This window comes from Protopterus annectens, chromosome 7.part0, assembly GCF_019279795.1.
Source record: "Protopterus annectens isolate FY-2018-M chromosome 7.part0, PAN1.0, whole genome shotgun sequence".
Lineage (NCBI taxonomy): Eukaryota > Metazoa > Chordata > Ceratodontiformes > Protopteridae > Protopterus > Protopterus annectens.
Window position 1 is genome coordinate 949,926,105 of NC_056739.1, and position 12,110 is coordinate 949,938,214.

The following is a 12,110-nucleotide window of genomic DNA, read 5'->3' on the forward strand; positions in this document are numbered from 1 at the left end:
ATTTTGGGAAGCCGTGGTGGTCTCCCTGGTGGGGATCTGCCATGTGGTTTGTGTGGGTACTGGCCATCTGGTCTGCATTTTTGGGTGCTTTATAAGTGTGGTGGGGTTAATAAAAAAGGGAACGGAATGGATGTCAACACGATGGTGGTAGAGGGCTTCATTGCTGAGAGTTTTGGGTTGACTCCCAGTTGAGGTAGCTTTTGGCCATTTCGGTTGTGATGGGGGCAGGTGTAGGGTTGTTGGCTGTTGCAGTACATTGCTTGCAGCTAGGAATGTGTTGGCTGTTGGTCTGATTGATAGACATCTGGACTGGGTTTCTGCAGGGAAGTGCTGTTGGGGGTGGTGGTAGCTGCTTCATTCTTTGATACTCTGGTGGTTATGGGAGGAGTAGTTTGTCCAGTGGTGGATTTTCACAGGCTGTTGGCTGGTTTGGCATCATGGCTGTGCTCCATGCATGTGCAATGGGGTGCCAGCCAGTCAAAGGTGCATGCCGATCAGTTTTCAGCAGGGTGTTAGGACTTTTGCCTCGTGTTTGGTTTGTTTTTATCATAGAGTTCCCATTTTTGGCTAATCAGTGAAGGCGGATGATGTAGAACATTCATGCTAATGCAATCATCGTTTATTTATTTTACAGCTGAATTCTGCTTTTGGATATTTAATTTTGGGATGCACCATTTAAGTACTGATATAGGGTTTCAGTGATTAGATGTAGTTGGTGGAGTAAATCAGTTTGTAGCTTAGTTTTGTTGTGAGGTTGCACATCAGGGGAGCAAAAACTTTAGTATCTGGGTATTGATTATGGAATTAATCTCAAGAAGTTGTTTTAGTTTTCATTTAAGTTGGGTAATTAGCAGAAAGGGTTGTTGGGATGCATACCATTGATATTCAATGCAGTGTGATTGGTAAATGTTACAAAATCTTTAGGTTTAGATCAACTTCAAAGGCAATATAAGATGAGTTAATTTCCCTGAAAATCCTTGGTACAGATTTATGCAGGATGATCAGATTTTGCTGCATTTCTTTTTTCTTAGAAGGGTGCCTTCTGACAAGTCATGGTAAAGTCTTAAGACTGTAGGCATAAATAATGACAGGCATTTGAGTTGCAGACTTCATGCCATTCTGAATATCCATGCTGTCGCAACCTGTTGTATCAACCTTTTAAGTTTGCAAGAGGGCTATTTAAAATAATACCTGATTGTATTTTGTAAGCTGCTAGTCAGCTATAGGTTTGCTGCATTGTGTCCATTTTGTTCTGCATTATGTTGGTTAGTGTGCCTCATTTGCAGATGGAAGGTCAAGAGCTAGGCAGATGGTTTTACAATATAAGTTAGCTTGGCTTATACAGGGCACTAATGGATGCAGTCTAGAATTGCAAGGTTACCCAGGTTGTGGACATGGATAGGTCCCTTCAGGTGTGGGGTTTACTTTCAATATACTCCACTGGTAGCTAAATTTATCTTGGATATCTGATAGGGTCATAGGATGCATAACTTCAGTTATGGCTGCTTTGTCATAGATGGGAGCGGCGGTGCTACATTCCTTCCCGGGTTGACAAGATAGGTTGTCCTTGAAGATGTCTTGGAATGTGTGTTATGCATTTTTGGATGTTTTACGTGTCTTTTTCTTTCTTGCAGATGGGGCCTTGGAACGCTGCAGCTGTAATTTGGAATAGGTGGGCATATGTTGGGGCCTTGTCATTCCTATTAGCGGATTTAATTTTTTCCTTTTCTTTGTAGATGGTGGTGTGCCAAGTTCTAGTGGTGGCGATACAGTGAATTTGCAGATGATGGCAGCAGTGGTGAGTAAGGAGGTTACACATGGGAAGCACAAATAGGCAACAGTTACTGATGGAAATGGGGATTTTGGAATGCTGCTGCTGTAATTTGGAGTAGGTGGGTATAAAGTGCAGCCTTTTTCTTTATATTTTAGAGGATTTACTTTTCCCTTTTCTTTGTAGATGGTGGTGTGATGGTACCAGTTGTGGTACTACACAGTGAGTTCACAGATTTTGGAAGCAGGGTGAGCAAGGAGTGGTAGATGGAGTGGTGCACAATGTGGTCATTGGTAATTCCCCTTGCTGGGTCATTAAGGCAAGATAGGGTGCTGTGATCAAGTAGTGTGGGAGCTGATTATTGTGTTGGAATGTGGGGCAAGTTAGGTAGAGGTAGGTAGGGGGCTAGGGTGAAACTGGTGGGGATGGATTATGGGGTGTGGGGATCCCACAGGAGGAGTAGAGTCACAACATTCATAGGAGCACAGGAGCTTATTAGGCTAAAGCCCCATGGCTCTTGCAGGCCAGTTAACTTCAATACTCTGCTTTCAGGTGGTTGGAATCTTGAAGGTTTTAGTTACTCATCCAGGGGTTTAAACCGTATCTGGGGGGAAGGGCAAACATCAAGCTATTCTTTGATAGGAGGCCTGAGGGGTTCCTAACGTGTGGTCAGGGTGATAAATTTGTCCTTTGAGTAGGTAGGGTGATTGCCATTTGGTAATGAGTGCACTGGTGATGTTTATGGTTGGGCACGTAGATTACTTCATTGTTTGGCTTAGGTGAGTTTTCAGGAACCATGTCAAAGGGTTCTGGTTCTGGATCTTAGTGTTAGGGCATTAAGGTTTTGGAGTTAGTCTATTTCCTTCAGTAATCAGGTTACTGTACATCCAGAGCTGTGTAGTTTGGTGGGCTAGTGTGAGATGCTATAGTTGACAGTGTCCTGGGTTCGAGACTTGTTAAAGCTTTTCTTTGACCAGGCTGCAGAATTGTGTTCAAGGGGTTATAGTTCTGTGGCACTTGTTATGGCTATAGGTTGTCATTCCGGAAAGGTCATGCCATGGTTATTGGCTTGAGGGAAGTGGACTAAAGAGAATGTATTCTCTTGGATTGGAGGTTCTGGTGGTACAGTGGGGTCATGGGTAATCCTACTTTATTTAGTTTCATTAAGGTGCATTCTAGTGCTAGTAGATCAAGGCGTGGGGTTGATGACTGGGTAATAAGGTACTTTACAGATGATAGGCACACCGAATGATGTTTGGCCTAACCGTTCCCTTTATGAGAGGTTGTTGGTTGGACAATTTTGAGTAAAAGGGAGGAGGAACAGTCTGATCAGGCTGGTTGGCAGAGAAGAGGGACAGGCTTGCCCTCTTCTGTTCCCCCTATGGTTTGTGGAGGTTTATTCCAAGGATTTGTGGAAAGGAAATGAGCAGATGGAGGAAGTTTGCTGAATAGGTAAGCAAACAGAGGTAAGAATGCTGCTTAATTGGTTGGTAATTTGATGAATGGTTTATGAAGTGAGATGGGACGCTGCTTCATAAGTAAAGTAAGCGAGCAAAGGTATGGACACTACTTACTGGGCATGATGAGCAGGTACACTGTCATGATTAACATTACAAGGAGGTTTATAAGTAAAGTAAGCGAGCAAAGGTATGTATGTTGCTTACTGAGCAGGATGAGCAGGAATGCTGTCCTGATTAACATTACAAGGATGTTTATGCTGTGTTTAGAATCCACTATACTATGTCCAGTTATAAATAAAATTGGTAATCAAAATTATGGAAGTTTAATGAAGGTCGTCAAATGTCATTCGGTGTGATGTGTTTATTAAAGGGGACTGGGAGAAATGAGGTTTGGCAACAAACCAAGTTGTCCTGGAACATCTTTAGAAGGGGTTAGGCTGATATATTAATGGGAGTTAAGTGGTTGGGGAGGTGAAAGGATTAAATGGAGGGAGGGATGATTGGGAAGAAATGAGATAAGGGTGGGGAGGGGCTTAAGGGGTTTAGACAAGTATAGCTGAGTAAGTAACCACATTTTGGCATGAACTTGCTACCCTCCCTCCCTTTTTTGTTGGTGGTTTGGTGGGGATTTTGGTTATGTTAGTTGGGGTAGGAGGAGAAGAGGGACAGGCTTGCCCTCTTCTGTTCCCCCGCCAGTGTGTGGAGGTTTATTCCAAGGATTTGTGGAAAGGAAATGAGCAGCTGGAGGAAATTTGCTGAATAGGTAAGCATACGGAGGTAAGGATGCTGCTTATTTGGTTGGTATTTTGATTAATGGTTTATGAAGTGCGATGGGGCACTGCTTCATAAGTAAAGTAAGTGAGCAAAGGTATGGACACTGCTTACTAGGCAGAATGAGAAGGTATGCTGTCCTGATTAACATTACAAGGAGGTTTATAAGTAAAGTAAGCGAGCAAAGGTATGTATGCTGCTTACTGGGCAGGATGAGAAGGTATGCTGTCCTGATTAACATTACAAGGAGGCTTATAAGTAAAGTAAGCGAGCAAATGTATTCTGCTTACTGGGCAGGATGAGCTGGTACGCTGTCCTGATTAACACAGGGTTGTAAGGCCCCCTTTTCTCTCTCTCTCTGTCTCCCCCCCCCCCCGATGAAAGACATCAACATAGATATTCTTAATACATATGAGTAATATGTGTATAATTGCAAAATATAATAGTTATGTTGTAATAAGTGATATATATATATATATATATATATATATATATATATATATATATATATATATATATATATCTATATATATATCTATATATATATATATATATATATATATATATATATATCTACATATATATATATATATATATATATATATATATATATATATATACATATTCAACAGATCCTTACATGAAAAATGTTAGGTGACTGACAAAATAGATAAATTATCTGATGTTTCTTGCAAAGTCTTGTAAGCAATGACAATCTTCTTAACATTCAGCTTCTAATGTTTATACATACTTTGATCTGATGTGTATTTCTGACATATCTACATATTAGAGATGTTATTATCATAGGTTCATAGGTTCATACTAGGCTATCTGCCCTAGGGCATTTATAAGCCTAGCCAGAGTGTGTTTGGCTTTTGCCACCCATTTTAAATGAATTTTGCTATGCCCTTTTTCAAGGTTAGTATACTGTGCCTCTGTCTAACAGTGACACAGAAGTGATACCCGTGGTAAACCTACGATCTCCCATCCACTCATCAAGATTCCTCTTGAAGAGAGTCAATGAGGGACTCTGCCTAGCCTGGACTGGGATTTTATTCCAGAGTGAAGGGAGCCTCTGGGTTATGAATCTGTCCCTCCAGCATGTCCTATTTATTTCAGTGCTGAGGTTCAAGTCTCTCAAGTGTGTAGCTCGATGGGATTTGGATTTTCTGAGGTGCAGCATGTCCATTAATTTCAGGTTGGACATGGCTTTATACGTCAGGCACAGATTGCCTCTGAGCAGGCGGTATGCCACTGAGTAGAGCTGGAGTTTCTTTAACCGGGCAGCATATGGCATCTGTTTGAGCTCTTTGATCCTCTTGGAGAGGTACTTTTGGGGTCTTTCCAGTTGCTGCAGGTGTCTGGTAAGGTACATCCCAAAAGGGGCATTGTACTCAATTATGGGCCTGATGAGGGATGAGTAAAGAGGCACGATGACCTGCCCTGATCTAGATGTGAATCCCTTCATGATTAGGTGGGCTATATAAAATGTTTTTCTAACCACTTTGGCCACGTGGTTTTCAAATGAGAGATTGCTATCAATTTGGGTCCCCAGGTCCCTAATTACTTCTTCCATACTTAATGGATTACCACCTATGTGGCAATTTGTGGGCACTTTGTTTTTGCCAAAGGGGATGACTGTACACTTTTTGGCATTTAGCTTGAGGCCATGGCTCTGGCACCAGTTGTCTGTTTCTATGAGGCCCTTTTGTAGGATGCCTGTGTCGGCTGGAGAGTTGATTATGGTGCCTAGTTTGCAGTCATCTGAGAGCTTGGTCAGCCACAGTCCTTCCGTGTTGGCCTGTACCTCCGAGAAATATATACCGAATAAGAGAGGTCCCAGGACTGAGCCTTGTGGGATGCCACTTGTAACTGGTTTGGAGTCTGACATGGCTCCAGCAATTCTAACCATGTGGGTTCTGTCCTTGAGCAAGTTTGCAACCCATCTAGTGACATAGGGGATTATATTTAAGCTGGTGAGCTTATCTATAATGCCCGAGTGGGGTATTGAATCGAAGGCTTTTGCGAGGTCCAGGTAGGCTGTGTGGACCACCTTCCCCTCGTCAATGGCCTTGGTGACTATTTCAAAGAAATCGACCAGGTTTAAGAGGCAGGATCTGCCCTTAACAAAGCCGAACTGGATAGGGTCCAGTGTCTGTAGGTCCCCAATGTCTTTATTTATGAGGTCCATGATGATCCTTTCCATAGCTTTGCAGACCAAGCTTGTCAGGCTTATGGGGTGATAGTTTCCAAGATCCGTTGAGGCACCACCTTTGTGGAGAGGGACCACTGTTGCTGTACACCACTCTTTGGGTACATATCCTGTAGTAAGGCTGAGATTGAACAGTAGTTTTATGTTTGGGTTTTGCTCTTCTTGGAGTTCATGTAGGACGCAACCCGGGACACTGTCTGGTCCCATTGATGCTGTGTTTTTTGCTTTGGAGAGGGTGGCTCTTACCTGAGCATCTGAGATGTCAGGGGGGCAGCACTCTGCTGGTATAGATATTTGCCCTTTTGGTGGGGGGGGGGGGTTGCGCTGAACCTGTCAGCTAGGATGTTGGCAATGTCTGTGGATTCAGTGTATTTTTTGTCATTTTGGACTAATTCTGAGCATATCTGGAAATTCCCACCCAGGTTCCTAACATAACTAAAGAAAGCCTTGTGATTATCCTTAGTGTCCTGTGCAATTTTTCTCTCGAAGCTGGCCTTAGACGATTTTATGAGTGCCCGTAGTTTTTTGCTAATACTGATCAGAGATGCCTTTCCTTTTTGGGATTTTGCTCTATCATGTAGTAGCATTTTCCTTCTATTGTATAGTTTGTTTATGGCTGGGGTACACCAGACAGGACGCCTGCCTTTTGAGGATTGGGTTTTGGTATTATTTGGGATTGCATGATCCATGCTTTCCTGAAGGTGTTCATAGAATGCGTTTATAAAGGATTCTGCAGTCTGGGCTGTATTTTCCACTTCTGGCATTGAGTAGCATTACTCTTAGTTTCTTATCCCTTGTGATACCTATGGAGGTGGATTTGTCTTTTGAGCCTTGCCTAAAAAAGGCACTATGGGGGTGGCAAGAGCCTTTGCCAATGTCTGGAAGCCCAGGGGTGACAGGTGCAAGCCGTCCCTAGCGAAGCATCGTGGCTTATCGAGCATGTCATCCCAGGCTGACAGGCATTGGATCCCATTTGAATGACACCAATACTTAAGCCAATTGTTGAAATTGATCATCTTGTCTTCATATTGTGGCATCATTCTTGGTGAGGGTAAGATGCTACTCAAGGTCAGGGTCATACCGGCCTGGGCTACATGCTCAGAGAGCTCCTCTATGTCTCTTTTCATGTAGTCCAGGGAGGTACATCTCAGTTCATTCACACCTGCATGGACAATGACTGAGTCATATTTGTACTTGCCTTGGAGTGACCTGAGTGCTTGTGTTATTTGGTGGATTCTAGCGCCCGACAGGCAGCTCACCATGACTTTCTCCTTGTTCAGCCTGGTGAGCGAACGTCAGTGTGCCTGACGATAGAGTCACCTATTACAAGTGTATCAGGTGTGTTGTTTAGCCTTAAGGGCTGTGACTGTTGGGCACACTGGCTTTATGACCTATTTGTTGCACATGTTTTGTTTTGGGGTAGCGGTTTCTTGGGTCCTGCTTTCGAGGTCTCTGCTGCTTAGGCAGATTTTTACTTAGAGCCTCAGATTATGTTTTTGTGTGTTTATGTGTTTGGTTTGCTGTCGTGGTAGGTCTATGTGAGACTGGAATTGTAGTGGGTGTGGTTTCCTCCTCCTCCTCACTGGTTACGCCAGTACTGAGTTGAGAGAGCTTAGCCTCCAGTTTGGCTATATGATTGCATCTCTCACATGTGTTGGAATTTGTTGGGAGGAAGAGAGGGTTGTCTGTGTACATGAGGCAGTTGTAACATTGCCTCAAGATTCCCAGATTCACCAGCTGGACCAGAAAGGAGATTGACAACTAACCTTTGGACATGCTAGAATAGTATTGGGAATTCCTTTATAATTGGAAAAAAAGGGCCAATGGGGAACAAGGTACTCAAGGGAAGTTTGTGAGGGTGTAGTGCTTTTAATTTTTTAGTGCTGACTTATATATTTGCTTTAGTGAGCAAGTGCCAGGCTTTAGAGTAGGAATAGGGTGTTTATTATGAGAACTAGATCAGTTCTAAGGGAAAAAGAGAAGAGCAGACTTTGTTGAGCCGAGAATGGTTTAAACCCAATTAAGCAGAGCTGCCCAATGCTGCGCTATGCGTAAAATCGCACAAAGCCATGCCAAAGCGGGTTTTATACAGAGGGACTTGAAAGAGCTAGAAATTGGCCCAAAACGGCCAATAGACCACCAGATTTGTCTGCTAGGAACACTCCTCCAGGGATAGATAGGCTGCACTAAGCTCCCCACTGCCACTGGTGAACAAAGAAGCCCCCTTTTATCCAAGAAACAAAATGGGCAACACAGGAACTTTCCAAAAGTCCAGAATACAGCAAAGCCTGTATTTGGACTACTCTAGGTCAGAAAATATGGGAAACAAGGATAATGTTTTTGTTTTTTTTTTCTTTTTTGCAACAAACAGCAGGAAAATGCAATAAATATGTAACACAGGCTAGCACACTTGAGTGTGTAGCCTCAACAGGTAAATGCAACAAACACAACAAACTTTAAAAGTGCAGGTGCAAAAACAACTTTAAACAGTTTAAAACAGTTCAAGAAGCAGAAATACTTGCAGTTTAGCTAGATCGGACAGTCGCCCAGGTAGTAACAGGAAAAAAAAACACTTTTATCAGGTTAGCAGTCACTCTTTTAGCCTCTCTGCTGCTAGCACCACTCTGCAGGACCATGAGGAGCTTGGCTGAGAAGTAACAAGCGCAAAAACTACGCCAAAGCAGGTTTTATACAGGGGGACTCGAAAAAGCTAGAAATTGGCCCAAAACAGCCAATAGACTACCAGATTCTTGTGCTGGGAACACTCCTCCAGGGATAGATAGGCTGCTGTAAGCTCTCCACTGTCACTGGTGAACAAAGAAGCCTCCCTTTATCCAAGAAAGGAAATGAGCAACACAGGAACTTTCCAAAAGTCCAGAATACAGCAAAGCCTGTATTTGGACTACTCTAGGTCAGGAAAAATGGGAAACAAGGATACTTTTTTTTGTTTTTTTCTTTATTGCAACAAACAGCAGGAAAATGCAATAAATATGTAACACAGGCTAGCTCACTTGAGCGTGTATCCTCAACAGGTAAATAAAACAAACAGGGCAAACTTTAAAAGTGCAGGTGCAAAAACAACTTTAAACAGTTTAAAACATGTGACATATTCATATAGCTTCAGATATATTGGGCAATCTCATTCTAATGTATATTTCATGGATTCATATTTCTTTAGTTGCTTTCATAATGCTTTTCTTATTTGTTTTTATATTATATTCTAAGGAAAGATGGATAATTTGTGTCATTTGGTATTGGAGAGGTGGTGGGTGGATGGTTTAGTTAAGTTTTTAACTAAACCAGAAACTTTCTGTTTCATGTATGTGTTTGTAGATAGTTTTGGGTTTTGGAAAGTAGTGCTTAATACATGTTATGCATCCATGACAAGTAAGTTTTCAATAGACTTCAAGTCAACATGGAAGAAAGGTTTTTCAGTTAGTAATAACATGCACATTATAGTCAATGGCTTATAAATGTTTATCATTAAATATTAATGGTGTGAACAATAATGTCAAAAGAGCTGGTTTGCTTAAATATATCAAAATTCATAAAGCCCATATTTTTTTACAGGAAATCCATCTATTAAAAAAAAAGATCTACAAAAATATTCATTCAATGGCTATACCATTCTGGCTGATTCATGTTTTAAGACTAAGAGAAGGGGCACTCTTATTCTATGGAAAAATACTTATACTATGCCAAGAATTATAGATACAATTTCAGATAAAGATGGGATGGTAAGCATGGTTATTTTGGAATTCAATAGGAAGTGTTATACTTTGATTAATGCATACTGGATACCAGGACTGAGTACTAAATATGTTGACAAATATCTGGACCTGATTACTTTAAATGCAAAAGGGAAATTATAGAAACAGGTGATTTTAACTGCCTATTATCAGGCAATGATACTTCTAAAAATGGTAAAATAAAACTAACATCTCAAGCCAAGAAGTTAAATGACTTTACAAGCCAGATGAACCTTAAAGATATAAATGGTCTATGAGAACATTATTCCTTATTCGATACTCAATATTCATATCGGTTTGGTACACAAATAAACACTGATAAGGTCTTTGCATCAAATAATATATACTCTAAAATAAGTGATGTATCTATTATGACTTGTCCACTTTCTGACCATTATGCTATAAACTTTACATTAACTACACATACAGATGATTTACTACAGAGAATTCCTGCTTACATAACTAAGTTAAATGACTTTAGGGAATGGATAATGAAAGAAATAGACATGTTTATGGAAACAAATGATATTGGTGAAGTGACCGATACTATACTATGGGGCACCTTTAAAGTTTACATATATAGCAGAATAAAATCTTGGTACCTTAAACAAGGAAAGAGTGGGACAAATAACTTTAGACTTACAAAAAGACAATATAAAAATGGACGCAGAACCAAATAACAAAGTAGCATGTAATGAAATTACTAAGTTAAATAAAAAATACTTAGAAGTTCCGATTCACAAGGTAGCCATAAACCTGGAAACATTGAAATTACAATCTTATGCTGTAAATCCCAAATACCTTCATAAATATCAGTAAGATCCAGAAAAATAATCAACATTTTATTAATGAGATTAAATATAAAAGTGATGGTTCAGTTAAGAGTACGTCTAACTTAATGGGCATATTAGAAGTGTTCAAAAACTACTATAAAGATATAAATAATAACACACAATTTTTGGAGACAGATAATGTAATAAATACTTTTATTCAAGAAAATATAACTACTAAGGTGTCAATGCAACAAAATAACATATTAAATAAACAAACAACACTAACAAGTGAAAGAGCAAATAAAAAAATAAAAGATAATAAAGCTCCAGGACTGGATGGAATAATTCCTGAACTATATATGATTTTTCCTGAATATATATAACAAAGAAAATTGTGAGTGTTTTTACTATGGTTAAGCAAAAATGTATAACACACCCATCATGGAAATACTCAATTATCTCCCCCATATTAAAACAAGGTAAGGATCCCAAATATTGTGATTCATATAGGCCAATTGTGTTACTAAATACTGATTATAAAATTTTCATAGCAATATTAGCTACTAGGATAAATAAAATGTTACCTAATCTAATACATAATGATCAGAGTTTATTCTTCATAGAAAAGTGCAAGATAACATTATTAAATTACTATTGCTAATAGACATAGCATGCAAATATAAAAACAACTATTATCATCCTAGACAAAGAAAAAGCTTTTGATTCTATTAGTTGGTCTTATCTATAAAAAATTCTGCTTGATTTTGAATTCTTCACAGATTTTGTCAACTTATTAATGAAAATTTATAGTGGGGCACAAGCTTATGTGAAAATCCTCACCACTAGAAATCCTCAAGGGAACTAGCCAAGGTTGTCCTTCGTCTTCTTTATTGTTTGCTCTTTCAATGGAACATTTTGATACATATATCAGAAACAGCCAAAATATAAAAGGCTTTCAAATTAATAAGGACTATTGTCCTAAGATACAATTATTTGCTGATGATATGTTGTTAACGTTCGGTGATATTGATAATTCTTTGCATGATGTTATAAATACCTTAAGCAAGTTTGAAAGAATTTCAAGGGCTTAAATTTAATCATAATAAATCCAAAACATTACTAATTAACAAAGATATCAAGAAAAACCTAAGAGAGAATAGCCTGTTTAATTGGTAGAATGATCTACTAGAATATTTGGGTGTCAGTATAAAGAGTATATGGAAAGAGTCTGTTAAACTAAACTATAATAATTTAATAACCACCATTAGTGAATCAAAATATAGAATAAAATGTTCTTCACAATGGAGGAAAGGCTCTTAAAATGATAATTTTACCTGAAATGTTGTTTTATATACAGGCATTGATACTACTCCC